The following is a 15960-nucleotide window of genomic DNA, read 5'->3' as shown; positions in this document are numbered from 1 at the left end:
GCCATTGTTCTATGTTGAAATTGAAATGTGAAGCCAAAAAGGTCATGTAAACAATCTGCTGCTTGTCACTTTAATAAATGAACTTGCTGATAAGATAATACTCAAAGTGTTATAAAGTTGAAGGTGTGTACTGTATCTTTAAGAGGGAGAGAACACTCTTCTGAACTGAGAGCTTATAACTACCTGTGTACCGTATATGACTGGCCAGCAATCCCAGAGTGTACTGGGAAAGCAAACAAATGTAACTTTTGGCTGTGAAATATAGACCTGAGTTGGTTGCTGTTTTGACAATAATTCAAATTTAATCTATCAGTTTAAATTATACCCCAAGATTCCAAAACCCAATTGAATTTGTATTTATTGTTTTGCCAGCATCAAGCCAATGAGATGATCTGTTGGGAGCATATAAAGTGCAGACCTTTTAAAAATTGGTCAGAGAGTAACTGCTGTCTGGGAGAGTTAACATCTTGCTCGCCAAGAAATTAGGAAAGTCTCTCAATCAAAGGGTACCTTTTCATGTGAAACATACTCAGAATAAAAGAAGACAACGGCCCAGGGAGATCCTCAGACAGATGAAGAAAGACACAAAAGACAAGAGGCGCTATGTACTTTTGAAATTAAGTTGATGTAATTTTAATAAGTGTCTTATTGAAATAACATATTGTTATATAGCTGGAGGCAGATAATAAACAGTGAAGAGAAAGAGGGAGCTTAGATTTATGATTAGTTGTTTAATATTCACTTTTCAAGTTAAAAATAATTTGATGCTATTTTCTTTAAATAGTGGAATTTCTGAGTTTTCTGTCACTCAGACTTTAACAGATTACGTGGTGAGGTGAACTTTTCTGGGTGTTTGGTTTAATTAACAGAGGGGTTCACCGTCATGTTGTAACAAAAGAAACACAACAAAGTACAGCACAGGAACGGGCCCTTCAGCCCGTAATGTTATGCTGAATGTGACACCAAATTAAACTCATCCTTTCTGCCTATCTTTGTTCCACATCCTTGCATATCCACATGCTTACCCAAAAATCCCTTCAACACCCCTCTCATATCTGCCTCCTATACCATCCCTGGCAGCATGTTCCAGATTCCTACCACTCTCTGAGGAAAACATATTAGCCCTCACATCTCCTTTGAGCTCTCCCTCTTTCACCTTAAATGCATGTTCCGTAGTAAAGATATTTCAGCTCTGGGTAGAACATTTTGACCGTTAACCCTGTGCATCTCATGACGCTGCGCTGACTGTCCCTAATTAGGCCATTCTTTCCCAAATGCGCATAAATCCTATCCATAAGAATTCTGTCCAAAGCTTCCCAACCACTGAGATGAGACTCACCGGGCTATAATTTCCTGGATTGTCCCTATTTCCCTTCTTGAAGAGAGGAACACCAGTCCTCTACGACCTTTCAGTGGCTAGCGAGGACTCAAAAATCTTGGCCAGGGCCCCAAAAATCTCCTGTCTTGCCTCTCTCAATAACCTGGGGTAGCGACCATCTGGCCCTCGGGATTAATCCACTTTAATGCTCTTCAAGAAATCCAACGCTTTTTTCTCGACCTCAAAATTGCCCGAGCACATTAGCCTGCTCCACACAAATCTCAGTATCCTCTATATCTTTTTCCTGGGTGAATGCCGATGCAAAGTAATTATTTAGGATCTCGCCCACTTCCAGTGACTTCAAGCACAAGTTCCTTCCTTTAGACTTGACTGGCCTGACCTTCTTCCTGGTTCTGTGGAAGCTGTGGGAAGGGTTCAGAGGAGATTTACTGGGATATGGCCTGGTATGAAAGGAAGGTCTTACAAGGAAAGGCTGAGGGAATGGAGGCTATTTTAGTTGGAGAGAAGAAGGTTGAGAGGTGACTTAATTGAGATGTATAAGATAATCAGAGGGTTAGATCGGGTAGCTATTTTTTCCGCGAATGGTGAAGGCTAACATGAGAGGACATTGTTTAAATTGAGGGCGGATAGATTAAGGACAGATATTAGGGGTACTTTCTTCACTCAGAGTGCAGTAGGCACGTGGAACGCCTGCCTGCAACAGTAGTAGAATCGCCGACGCAAAGGGCATTTAAATGGGCATTGGACATCCATATGGGTAATATTGGAAGGGTGTCGGTTAGATAGGCATCAGATTATTTTCACAGGTCGGTCCCACACTGAGGGTCAAAAGGCCTGTACTGTGCTGTAACGATCCATGTTCATATCCTCTTGTGGGTAATTATCTCCAGAACGATTTGGGATTCACTTTAACCCTACTTGTGAAGGGCATGGCTCCTCCTTGCTCTGCTCATTCCCTGTTTGGGTTCCTTTGAGCTTTTGTTTTAAACATTTCTCACATGCCATGCCAATTCTAGCTTCCCAAAATTTGCATAGGCTTGTTTTTTTCTCCCTTCTGACTAAATTCCCAGCCTCCCTCGTTATCCAAGGCGCCCTTACATTGCCAGCCTTGTTTCTCCTCCCTCCTGAAACATGCTGGTCATGAACTCCGATCAGAAAGCCTTTAACTAACTCCCACGTGCCCAATGTGGCATTGTCTGATGACAGCTGCTCCCAGTTAACACTGCCTAGCTCCTGTCTAATACTGACATCATTTTCAATCCCATAATTTAGAAAAATCCCTCAGGGTCCTGTCCGTATCCTTATTCGTAGCTACCTTAAACAAACTTAAGTTGTGATCACTGTTTCCAAAATGGTCTCCCACTAAAAGGTCAGTCACCTGGCCAGGCTCATTCTGAAACAATGAAACCCTGAAGTGTTGAGCAGCCAGGCCTGTGCTTCTCCCAACCAAATTTCTGGAATGGCCACAATATCGGATCTGAGTTTATCTACCTGAGCTACGTTGCTCCTTGTGTTGAAATTAACACACTTCAGCCCATTCGTACTATGGTGTTCATTTCTCTGTATTCCCTTTCTGATTGACTCGTTTACATCTTCCTTCCTTCCTTCCTCATCCCCCCCCCCCCCCCCCCCAACGTGCTGCCCTGCTACTGTGGTTCTCATGCCCTTGCCATTCTAGTTTAAACCCTCACGTGTAGCAGGAGCGATCTTCCCTGTGAGGATATCAGTTCCCCTCTAGTTCAGGTCACCCCTGCTCCAGAAGAGGATCCAAGATCCTGAAACTCTCCCCCTCTACCAGCTCTTCAGCCATGCATTCATCTCTGCTATCTTTCAATTCCTTATCTCACAAGCACACGGGACTGGTGGTAACGCAGTGATTACTACCCTCAAGGTCCTGCTTTTCAGCCGTTCCCTACTTCCTGTGCTTACTGCTCAGGATCTCATCCCTCTTTCTACCCGTGTCGTTGGTAGCAATGTGCACCATGACCTCTGGTCTCCCATTCTCCCAATTCAGAATTTCATGCAAATGCTCAGAGATGTCCTTGACCCAGGCACCAGGGATACAACACCCCATCCTGGAGTCTCGGACGCAGCCACAGTACCACCTGTATATGCCCCCAACTAGCGGCTCTCCTATTTTCGCTCCCTTGGATTTTGCCCGACCTTGTTCTACAGCAGAGTCAGTTATAGAGTCATAGAATCCTACAGCACAGAGAGAGGCCCCAGGAGCCAGACTGATCCCTGGCAACCATAATGTCCATCCGTGGCAACCCCATTTCCCTGCCCATGCCCAATATCCTTCTAATCCTTTCCTACCCATGTATTTGTCCAAATGCCTTTTAGATGTTGTTAATGTACCTGCCTCAGCCACTTCCACTGACAGCTCATTCCGTATGAGAATTAGCATCTGTGTAAGAAAGTTGCTGCTAACGTTCCCTTTTATTCTTTCCCCTCTAACCTTAAACTGATGCCCTCTAGTCCTCAATTCTTCAACCCTGGGAAAAAGACTGAATGCATTCACCCTATCCATGCTTCTCATGATCATATACATTTCTATAAGATCTCCCTTATGTCTCCTATGCTCTGAAGAAAAATGTCCAAGCTTGTCCAACCTCTCCCGATAACTCAGGCCATTGAGTCGTGGTGTTATAGACCTGGCTACCGCTGTGCTACTCCCCTGAGAAGCTATCCCCAACAATACACCAGCTCTCTCTTCTTAAACATCCGCATCCAACCCCATCTTTATCCCCTGTATGATCCTCAGTGTGTCCTGCTGTTGCTCCAACCCGACCACGCGGACACCCACCTACCTGATGGAACCTGGATGTTTGGACTGGACAAGATCAGGGGTGTATTTAAACGCAATGAATGGAATTCTGAAATTACATTTGTACTGAATGTAATGTAGAGCAGCGTGAAATGGAGGTGGATGACCTACGTGACTCGCTGTAAGGACACAGACAGGAGAATCTGAGGTGATCAGGAGTATGTGGAGGTGAATGTGGGAGACAAGCTGGGACTGTATTGGAGTAGTCACGGTGAGAGGGAACAAATGCTGGATGGAGGGTTTCAGCAGCTGATGGACTGACACTGAGGTGAGCCATCGGAAACTGAGCAAGTGACCACCATCTAATAGGACAGAGAAACTGATCCATCAGCCTGAAACTGACTGACCACGTGGCTGTCAGTGAATCCAACACAAGGGAATGGAAACATTGCTCAGAGCCTGTTTCTGTAACATTCAACACAACCAGGAAATGGAAAGTGAATAATTAGCTGAAAACAAGGCCAGTGCTCTGTTAGAGTCAAAATCATTCAACGTTCAGTCACTGAATATTCTAACCTGCCGAAAGGATACTCCCAGAATCACAGCAGAAGGAGAAAACAAGCTTGGCAGAGACAGAATGAAGCCACCGCCTGCATCACAACAGCTCAGACCAAAGAGGCTGAATTCTCATCCAACTGACAAGCAATACAGATACTGTCAGAGTTACAGATCGAGTTCAGAATTATTCAGGAAACAGACTTACCAGATACACTGGTCGGTGGGGTGTGCCAGAAATCCATGAAATAGCTTTGTGATGTGCCATTTTTTCGTTGAGAAATGATTCTTTGTTTTCGCTAAGAAGAGCGGATGTGTAGTTCACTGATCACTAGATTTACAGACAAAGGAAACCTGATCAATGACTCACAGGTCAATTACACTGTTAGTGACAGTCCATCGCACACAACAACAGCCTGTTACACAGAGAACAGAACAGATTCTAGTTTAACAGAGACACTCTCACAATGAACATCTGCTGCTTTAATAAAAATGTTACCTGTTTGAAGAAAAGGAACATATCACCAATACAGAGAGACTTTTAAACTGCCCAATGTAACTGAGGAGATTTTAACCAATTCAGTGATCACTTTTTCTATGTACTTTGAAGCTATTTTGAGCAGGGTATGTATCAGGGGTCGGTGTGGACTTGCTGGACCAAGGGCCTGTTTCCACACTAGAGGGATTCTATTCAATACAATTGTCAACCTGTCCCACAGCAGGATGGGTAAGGTCCAAGGGGACTCTGTACCGGACAGGGGTTGTGTCCCACAGCAGGATGGGTAAGGACCGAGCGGACTCTGTACCGGGAAATGGTCATGTCCCACAGCAGGATGGGCAAGGTCTTGGACAAGTCTGGACCGGGGATGGGTAATGTACGAGGGAAATCTGTACCGGGGAGGCATTGTGTCCCACGTTAGGGTGGGTGAGGCCGGACGGGAATCTGTACAGGGGAGCGTGTCCCCCACAGCAGGATGGGTAAGGCCCGAGGGGAGTCTGTACTGGGGAGGGGTTGTGTCCCATGGCAGGATGGGTAAGACCAGAGGAGAGTTTGTACCGGGGAGGGGTTGTGTCCCTCAGCAGGATGGGTAAGGCCCAAGGGGAGTCTGTACTGGGGAGGGGTTGTGTCCCACAGCAGGATGGGTAAGGCTCGAGGGGAGTCTGTACCGGGGAGTGGCTGTATCCCGCAGCAGGATAGGTAAGACCCAAGGGGGGTCTGTACTGGGGAGGGGTTGTGTCCCATGGCAGGATAGTTAAGGCCTGAGGGGAGTCTGTACCGGGGAGGGATTGTGTCCCTCAGCAGGATGTGTAAGGCCCGAGGGGAGTCTGTACCGGGGAGGGATTAAGGATGAGTAAGACCCAAGGGGACTCTGTACACATGTGGTTGTGTCCCTCAGCAGGATGGGTAAGGGGTCTGTGTCCCTCAGCAGAATGGTGAAGGGGTCTGTGTCCCACAGCAGGATGGGTAAGGGGTCTGTGTCCCACAGCAGGATGGGTAAGGGGTCTGTGTCCCACAGCAGGATTGGTAAGGCCTGAGGTGAGTTGTACCGTGGAGGGGTTGTATCCCAAGCAGGATGGGTAAGGCCCAAGGGCAGATTGCACCAGGGAGGGGTTGTACCCCACAGCAGGATGGTTAAGGCCAGTCAAGAGTCTGTACTGGGGAGGGGTTGTGCCTCACAGCAGGAAGGGTGAGGCCCGAGGGTACTCTGTACCAGGGAGGGTATGCGACCCAAAGCAGGACAGGTAAGGCTCAAGGGTAGACTGTACCGGGGAGGGGTTGTATCCCCCAGCCAGACGGTTAAGGCCCGAGAGGAGTCTGTACCTCAGAGGGGATGTGTCCCACAGCAGGATGGGCAAGGCCCGAAGGGAGTCTGTACCGGGGAGGGGTTCGGTCCCACAGCAGGATGGGTAAGGCTCGAGGGGAATCTGAACTGAGGAGGGGTGTCCCACAGAAGGGGGTAATGTCCGAGGGGAGTCTATGTTGGGGAAGGGTTGTGTCCCACAGCAGAATGGGTAAGGCCTGAGGAGTGACTGAGAGCAAAGATTTACTTAGAGAGCTGAGGGGCAACATTTTCCACAGAGGACGGTTCTGTGGCACATGGGAGAACCAAGAACAATTACAACATGGAAAAGACATTTGGGCAGGAACATGGAGGAGTGAAGGTTTGAAGGGCCATGGGCCAAACACGGAAATGCAACTCATTCAGTTCAGGAAACCTGGTCAGCATTGATGACTTCGGCCAGAGTCATGCAGCACAGAAACAGACCCTAAGTCTTGGGTTATTGGGGGAGTGGACTATCGTGACAGGGCATGTTGTCGAGACTGAAGTTAGAGAGATATGGATGGTCGTCTGGACTGGAGCAGGTTTCAAATGTGTGAAGTGATTGGTGAGAGGGGAGGAAAGTACAGAGATAGGAACTGTTTTTGGCATTAGAATGATTGAAGACACTGATCCACAAGACAAGCCATAGATACAGTGTGGGAGAGGGAACACAGAATGGAACATTCCCAGACAGCATTCCCACCCGCTCGTGGAAAGCCTGCTTTCCCCTCTTTTGTACTGATGCTCACTAAGACAGCACAGGCTTGGATTGAAAACTGTGACACTCCCGATGTTGTCTTAGTACAACAAAACTTGAAGTAAAGGCGGTGACTGAACCTGGGGTGTGTCTGTACTGTGCTCCCCCTCCAGCACGGCAGCTATGTCATGCCCTGTTAGCTGATGTTTGGAGCCCTCTCATTGCTCTCTGTTCTGTGCACTGAGTGTGATCTTACCTCACTGCAGGATTTATTGAAGGCTCCAGATCTCCCTGCCCTGTGTCTCTCTGGCTGACAAACCATCTTCAATGAGGGATGTATGAGACACCCAGCAGCTGGGATGTCTATTAGGTCAGGACCTTCCTGAGTACCTACAGACAGATAGACAGAATGGGAAATTAGACTGATGCAGTGAGGGCTACAAATGTCAAATGGCACTGAGTCCCACAGAAATCTGGAACATCCCAGTCTCCATCGTCTATCTGGAGTGGAGAATTCTGTTTGCTCAGGATCTGGAGTAGCTGCAAGAGCGAGGGACATTGACAGATGCAGCAATTAGACCCACACAGTGAGGGATACCACATGGAGAGATACTAAGTGATATCACCAGAGTGCAAGATCAAACAATTGTGCAGGAAGAAAGGGTTTTGATTCATGTTGCACTGGGATGGGCAACCTGTGAGCAGGCAAAGTGATGGTCCAGTGGCATTAAGTGAGACAATTTATCCAGAAACTCAGCAAATGTTCACTGGACACAGGTACAAATCCCACCATTGCAAATGAGAAAATGAGAATTAAATGCTTCAAAGAAGATGTAATTAAAAACCTGTGAGTATTAAACAATTGTTGATGTTAAGAAAAATCCACCGTGTGCATTCATGTCTTTAGTGAAGTGATCTCAGGTGGGTCTATCCTCCGATTGTCCTCGACCCGGATAGCCCCGCCCTCCTGCTCATTGACCTTCTCAAGATGGCGGCTCTGAAGCCCGCGCTCCCTCTTCCCTCAAATAAATGGCGGCCGTGACCCTGGGCCGCTTTCCCGACAGAGACCATCATCTCCTTATCCGGGTCTGCAGGGTCTTTTTCGGATTTTTTTCACCTATATCCGCGTCTTGTGAATTCTCTCCGCTCCTTTCTCCCAGTGAGTCTCCCAGACGCCGCTCTCTGAAGCCGATCGTAGCCGCACCCGGAGAAAGCTGCTCCATGACTCGCCGTGTCCTGGTTAATGTGACACTGCGCATGCTCTTCATAGAAACCAAACTGCGCGTGCGTCGGAGGTTGTCAGTGAGTTTATAGAGAATATTCATATCTGCACAGAATCACGGGGGAAATATTTGACATTAACAATTGCTCTGTCGAGTTACAGTCATTGAGATGGTTAATATGTAAATAGATTGTTCGGTCCAACTTAACCATACCAGCCAGGTATGTAAATTACCAATCGTTCTGGGAGTTTGAAAATAAGTTTGTTACTCAAGTTGTGTAAATCGATTGGAAATATGTTCATTGTCAGATTTACATCTGAACTATTTCTTTAAAATCTCACATTGGTTTATGAGAGGTGTTTAATGCTCCGCCATGCCGTGGCAATGATCAATCCTGCAAAGCAGTTTGCTTTCTGACCAATCCTGAAGCGTTCACTCCACAGAATGCATTGGCCCCTCTCCTCACTCACTCTGGTTGGAGGACCGGCCGCTGCTCGGTCCTCCAGTTCCGCCCCTTCCTTCCAAAGGCAGAGGTGATTCAGGTGCGACTCAGCAGTTAAGCAACAGAAACATTAACGGACAAGGGAAGTTGGAGTCGATGCCTTGTGATGCAGGGAAAATATCCCGAATCTTGGACCGAGAGACCGGCGTTCAATTCACAGGTACTGCAGGTGTGTGTAAAAACAACTTTGAACAGGTTCATGAGGGAAAATAAGGGAAGTCAGGAACCGAGTAAAAACAATAGAAAACCCATACAATGTGGTGGTGCTCTCAATAGTCAGATGATTTTAGTCTTTACCAAGTGTTTCACGGTCCCAGTACAGTCTGTTCTACTCCTCCTTGTGCACATATACCACGATTGTGGGGTAAAGTGTTGTGGTGGGATATAAAGGTGCTTTTCTAGAACTCACTCGGTTTTGGAGTTGAAAATGGATGAGAAAGAGTAGGGTTTTGTATGGAGTTACCTGTTCCCCTCCTGCTGCAGCATCTCATTATTGCCCTGACTCTACCTCGTACATGTTTGGTAGAGATCACTGTCATTTCATAAGTCCACAATACAAGATCCGTCACGCTGTTTCGGACAGCAGAAATCTCTTTTAGCACTATAGTCGTGACATGCATGAACCTGTTGCAGTGCTTCAAACTCCATGACAGACTCGGTCTGGAACCTCCTCTATCCTTAAGACTTTATGCACTGCTTGCACTTTTCCATTTCCCCTTTGCACGTTCCCTTTCCAACCCACCCCACCTGTATCATTCCACAGCTGGAGCTGTCAAGGGCAGAAGTCTGTGGAATAGCCTCCCTAACCTTCTCTATCTTCCTTTTAAGATGTATTTTAAAATCATTCTCTTTAATCAATGTTTTGATCATCCATGAAGCACCTTAGGAGATTTGCCATTGTGAAAGTTCCATACAAAGCAAGTAGTTGTTGTTATTGCCATACATTAGGAGAAACAGGAATGATGCAGTCAAAATTCTAACAAGAAAGTCACTGATAGGTGCAATGTATAGGCCACCAAATAACTACATCACATTGGCATGGGCAATAAACAAACAAATAAATAACTAATGCCTGTAAAAATGGTACAGCTATTATCGTCGATGATTTTAATCTACATGTAGATTGGTCAAACCAGCTCAGTCAAGGTAGCCTTGAGGAGTTCACTAAGTGTATTCATGATAGTTTTCTTGAACAGTATGAAATGGAACTGACAAGGGAGCAAGCTATCCAAGATCTGGCCCTGTGCAATGAGGCAGGAATAATTAATGACTTCAGAGTTAGCGATCCCCTGGGAAGAAGCGATCACTGTATGGTTGAATTAGAATACATATGGAGAGTGTGAAGATAAAATCTATTAACTGGGTCCTGTGCTTGAACACTGGGAACTACAATAGAATGAGAGAGAATCTGGATAAAGTAGACTGTAAACAAAAATTTTATGGTGGGAAGTTGATGAGCAGTGGAAGATTTTCAAAGACATTTTACAAAGTGCTCAGCAAAGATGTATTCCAGTGAAAAGGAAGGACTGTATGAAAAGGTATACTCGGCAATGGGTATCGAAGGAAAGTGATCAAATTAGACCCTAAGAACATAAGACATAGGAGTGGAAGTAAGGCCATTTGGCCCAGCGAGTCCACTCCGCCATTTAATCATGGCTGATGGGCATTTCAACTCCACTCACCCGCATTCTCCCTGTAGCCCTTAATTCCTTGTGACATCAAGAATATATCAATCTCTGCCTTGAAGACATTTAGTGTCCCAGCCTCCACTGCACTCCGTGGCAATGAATTCCACAGGCCCACAACTCTCTGGCTGAAGAAATGTCTCCGCATTACTGTTCTGAATTTACCCCCTCTAATTCTAAGGCTGTGCCCACCGGTCCTAATCTCCTCACCTAACGGAAACAATTTCCTAGCATCCACCCCTTCCAAAACATGTATTATCTTGTAAGTTTCTATTAGATCTCCCCTTAACCTTCTAAACTCCAATGAATACAATCCCAGGATCCTCAGCCGTTCCTCATATGCTAGACCTGTCATTCCAGTGATCATCCGTGTGAATCTCCGCTGGACACGCTCCAGTGCCAGTATGTCCTTCCTGAGGTATAGGGACCAAAACTGGACACAGTACGCCAAATGAGGCCTAACCAGAGCTTTATAAAGTCTCAGTAGCACATCGCTGCTTTTATATTCCAACCCTCTTGAGATAAATGACAACATTGCATTCGCTTTCTTAATCATGGACTCAACCTGCATGTTTACCTTTAGAGAATCCTCGACTAGCACTCCCAGATCCCTTTGTACTTTGGCTTTATGAATTTTCTCACCGTTTACAAGGTAGTCCATGCTTGTATTCTTTTTTCCAACGTGCAAGACCTCGCATTTGTTCACGTTGAATTTCATCAACCATTTCCTGGACCACTCTCCCAAACTGTCTAGATCATTCTGCAGCCTCTCCACTTCCTCAGTACTACCTGCCTGTCCACCTAACTTCGTATCATTGGCAAACTTCGCTAGAATGCCCCCAGTCCCTTCATCTGGATAATTAATATATAACATGACCACGCAGGTAACCATGCCTGGGATCCAATCAACGACAAGTCTAGCAGTAACTTCAGTGCATTTGCCGAATGGGCAGACTGTTCAAGTGCAAGGAGTTATCCAAGCAGCTCAGTCTTCAGTCATACAGTCCCCTCCAGTTCAGACTGTTCAGATCTCTACTATATCTGAATGTGAGGACTCCAAGGAATCTGTGGATAGCATGACTGACTCTCAGAAACGTAGAGAAATTCTATTGAGACGGCCTTCATTCAGGAAAATCCTGAATGAACTTTCTTCTGATCCCCTGGTGTGCCAAGAAATTGATGAGGAAAAATCAGAAGAAGAGTCTGTCTCAACTGTTACTACAATGACGATGCAGACACCCATCTATCAGACTATCAGCAGACAATTCATTGCTATCACACAGCGGGGGAGCAATTCAGCTGGCCAACAATGGTTCAGATGGAGTGCAAGGACTCCAGACACTAACAATGACCAACGCAGCTACAGCCAAGGTTGGAGCAGCCATTGTACAGTATGCAAAGAGCCCCGATGGACAGCAAATCTTTGTTGAAAATGTGTTGCTGGAAAAGCGCAGCAGGTCAGGTAGCATCCAAGGAACAGGAGAATCGACGTTTCGGGCATAAGCCCTTCTTCAGGAATCAGGCAGCATCCAAGGAACAGGAGAATCGACGTTTTGGGCATAAGCCCTTCTGTGCCAGGCAGCCAAGTGCTTGTACGAGGTGCTGCTGAAGATGTCCAAACCTATAAGATCCGTACAACTCCTAACTCCACTGCTGGCCAGGGAATGGTTATGGCATCTTCACCAGTCCTGCAAAGCCAGTCCCAGAATGCTGAAGAAACCACTCAGAAATGTGAAATCTGCCTCATGAAAAACAGGGAAGCGGCTCGAGAGTGCTGTTGCAAGAAGAAAGAGTATGTGAAATGCTTGGAGAATCGGGTTGCTATTCTGGAAAATCAAATTGAAAGAGAAGGTGTACAAAGTGGCCAAAAACAGCGTGAAACTAGAACTGGGAAAACGTTAAAGGTCAACTGAAAGCCACAAAAGAGCTATAAAGAAAAGTAATATAGAACATGAGAAAAATAAACTAACACAGACTATAAAGACAGAGAGCAAAAGTGTATATAAATATATATAATGAGAAAAGAATGGCTAAAGTAAATGTTGGTCCTTTGGAAAATGAGAAGAAGCATTTAGTTATGGGATATCACAGTGGAGGATACTAATATCTTTCCAGTAACTAGCAAAGAGACAAAGGTAGGTGAGGATTTGGAAACTATCATTATTACGGAACAGCTAGTTTTAGACTGTTTGGAGGTAATTGAGCTAACCATAGAAAAGTCTTCTGACCCTGATGGAATTCCTCCCAGGGTACTAAAAGAGATGCCAGGAAAAACAGCAAATGCACTGGCAGTAATTTTCTAAAATTCACTGGACTCTGTGGCAGTCCCAGCATATTGGAAAACAGCAAAAGTGACACCACTGTTTTTAAAAGAAGGTGGACAAAAAGTGGGGAATTATATACCAGTTAGTTTATTCTCTGTAGTGGGAAAGATGTTTGGGTCTATTATCAAGGAAGAAATAACAGGGAATCTCGATAAAAATTGTCCATTGTACAGATGCAGTATGGGTTCATGAAGGGCAGGTCATGCTTGACCAATCTTTTGGAATTCTATGAAGACATTTCAAACAAGGTGGACAATGGCAACCCAGTGGATGTGGTGTACCTGGATTTCCAAAAGACCATCAACAAGGTGCTGTGCAAGAGGCTGTTGCACAATATAAGGGTGCATGGCGTTAGCGGTAGAGTATTAGCATGGATAGAAGATTGGTAAACTAATAGGAAGCAAACTGTTGGGGACAAATGAGTATTATTCTTGCTGACAATCATTGACAAGTCGTGTGCCTCAGGGATCAGTGTTGGGACTGCAATTATTTACAACTGATACAGATGATTTGGAGTTGGAACTACATGTAGGGTGTCAAAGTTTGCATGTGACACCAAGATGATTAGCAGGACAAAGTGAGCGGAGGACTGTGAAACTTTGCAGAGCAACAAAGATACATTTGAGTGAGTGGGTAATGGTCTGTCAAATTAAATAGAATGTTTGTAAGTATAAAGTTTATACTCTTTGGTTGTAGTAACATTTAAAAATAAAATCACTTGAATGTTAAAAAGTTGCATCATTTGCTCTGCAGAGTGACCTGAGCATCCTTCTGCATGAAGGTTGGTCACCAGGTACAACAATCAGTTCAGAAAGCAAATGGAATTTTGTCCTTCGTTGCTGAAAGGAATGTGTTTAAAGGCAGAGGTTATGTTCCAGCTGTATTTGAGTGCTGGTGAGACCACCCCTGGAGTACTGCATGTAGTTTTTGTCGTCTTACTTGAGAAAGGATGTACTGGCACGAGAGAGGGTGCAGAGGAGGTTAATTAGGTTGATCCCAGAGTTGAGGGGTTTGGCTTAAGAGAGACTGAGTAGATTGGGATTATATTCATTGGAATTCAGAAGAATGGAAAGATATAAAATAATGAATGGAATGGATAAAATAGAAATAGAGAGATGTTTCCACTGGCAGGTGAAGCAAGGACAAGAGAGCATCATCGCAAGATTAGAGGCAGCAAACTTAAGACTGAATTGAGCAGGAACTTCTTGACCTCGATGGAATTCATTGCCCAGGGAAGTAGTTGATGCTAGTTCAGTAAATGTTTTTAAAGCTAGGTTAGATTTTTAAAAACGTAATTAATTAATGGACACGGTGAGAACATGGGTAAATGGTTCAGTGTCCACGAAATGATCAGCCATGATCTTATTGAATGGCAGAGCAGGCTCGAGGGGCAGGAAGGCCTTCTACTGTTCCTAGTTCTTCTGTTATACATCCCTCCCTCATTCGTGACTTGGAGGTGTTGGTGTTGGATTGGGATGGACAAAAGTAAAATTCACAGAACACCAGATTATTGGTCAACAGGATTATTTGGAAGCTTCTTCATCAGGTGGTTTTGAGATGCTGTTGTGTCATTTTTAACTCTTGTAACTCATGACCAGCAACAAAAGCCACGACGCAATCCGTATGCTCCAGCCAACAATGGGCCGCGGGTGATTGATGTCAGAGGCGGACCAATGGAAAGGCAGAGACAGCGCTGGAGGACCTGGCGGGGCAGTTGGTCCTCCGATCAATCAGGATGAATGAGGGGGCGGGACTAGACTATACCACGTGATCATCCTCGCGGTCGGTTCGGGATGTGTGGACAGAGAGCTGTTGGTAAAGATAGAAATAAACAGCAGGAAGCGGGAGGGAAATGGTGTTGGTATGGGTTGAGAGGGTTTACAGACATTTGGTGCACATCGGAAACTACAAATTTGAAACTTACAGTCCCGTTTTTGTAGTAGACAGGAAAATGCCTCATCTGGCGATTGATTCGAGTAAGCACCACCATCTTTATTCGGGGCAACGATTCACTGGGCACGTGCAGCCGCCAGCTTTGTAGGGGGCAAAGTTCAGCGGGACGCATGTGCAGCCTTCTCTGGTAGAGAGACATGGGGCAGGATTTACACAGAGCATATTCACACCCAGAGAAATGGATTTTTTTTTTCTGGATTTGTTTTGTCATTCATTTAAATGATTTGGATGTGAATAGAGGCGGTACAGTTAGTAAGTTTGCAGGTGACACCAAAATTATTGGTATTGTGGACAGTGATAAAGGTTGTCTCAGGGTACAATGGGATATTGATTGGATGGATCAATGGGCTGGGGAGTGGCAGATAGGGTTTAATTTAGATAAATGTGAGGTGCTGCATTTTAGAAAAGCAAATCAGAGCAGGACTCGCACACTAAATTGTAAGATCTTGGAGAATCTTGCTGAACAAAGAGACATTGGAATGCAGGTTCATAGTTCCTTGAAAGTAGAGTCGCAGGTAGATAGGACAGTGAAGAAGGCATTTGGTATGATTCCTTTTATTGGTCAGAGCATTGAGTAGAGGAGATGGACAGGACATTGGTTTGGTCACTTTTGGAATATTTTGTGCAGTTCTGGTCTCCCTCCTTTCAGAAGGAGGCACCGAAACTTGAAAGGTTTGAGAATTGATTTTCAAGGATGTTACCAGGGTTGGAGGATTTGAGCTGCAAGGAGAGGCAAAATAGGCTGGGGTCATTTTCCCTGGAGTGTCATAGGCTGAGGTGTGATGTTATAGAGGTTTATAAAGTCGTGAGGGACATGGATAGCATAAATAGACAAGGGTTGGTGGAGCCCAGAACTAGAGGATATAGGTTTAGGGTGAGGTGAGGGGGGAATTCAAAAGGAGCCTGAAGGACAACTAAAATTGTCACATTTCAAAGGCATTTGAATTGGAAGGGTTCACAGGGATGTTGGCCAAGTGCTGGCAAATGAGAATAGATTAGGTTAGAATATCTGGTTGGCATGGATAGGTTGGACCGAAGAGTCTGTTTCTGTGCTAGACACCTCTGACTGTGGGATCATAAAAGTGAACATTG

The 15960-nt window shown here is 45.4% G+C and overlaps 2 long non-coding RNA genes and 1 pseudogene across 2 annotated transcripts in view; 2 read left to right on the top strand and 1 right to left on the bottom strand.

Moving 5' to 3' along the window:
• LOC140455037 (uncharacterized) overlaps positions 1-8408 on the bottom strand; it is a 742733-nt gene extending 734325 nt beyond the window's left edge. Inside the window, exons 1-3 of the long non-coding RNA XR_011952761.1 lie at positions 8027-8408; positions 7438-7571; positions 4870-4992 (exon numbers count right to left, since the gene is read on the bottom strand). This is a non-coding gene — a long non-coding RNA (uncharacterized lncRNA). The remainder of the gene's footprint in view (positions 1-4869; positions 4993-7437; positions 7572-8026) is intronic.
• Positions 1-15960, top strand: part of LOC140455038 (uncharacterized) — a 321983-nt gene that overhangs the window by 53330 nt on the left and 252693 nt on the right. The gene's annotated exons all lie outside the window — the stretch shown is intronic.
• LOC140455053 (cyclic AMP-responsive element-binding protein 1 pseudogene) lies at positions 11482-14568 on the top strand (annotated as a pseudogene).

The sequence above is a fragment of the Chiloscyllium punctatum genome, chromosome 30 (assembly GCF_047496795.1).
Source record: "Chiloscyllium punctatum isolate Juve2018m chromosome 30, sChiPun1.3, whole genome shotgun sequence".
NCBI classification, from domain to species: Eukaryota; Metazoa; Chordata; class Chondrichthyes; order Orectolobiformes; family Hemiscylliidae; genus Chiloscyllium; species Chiloscyllium punctatum.
This window is presented reverse-complemented; position numbering and strand designations above follow the sequence as displayed.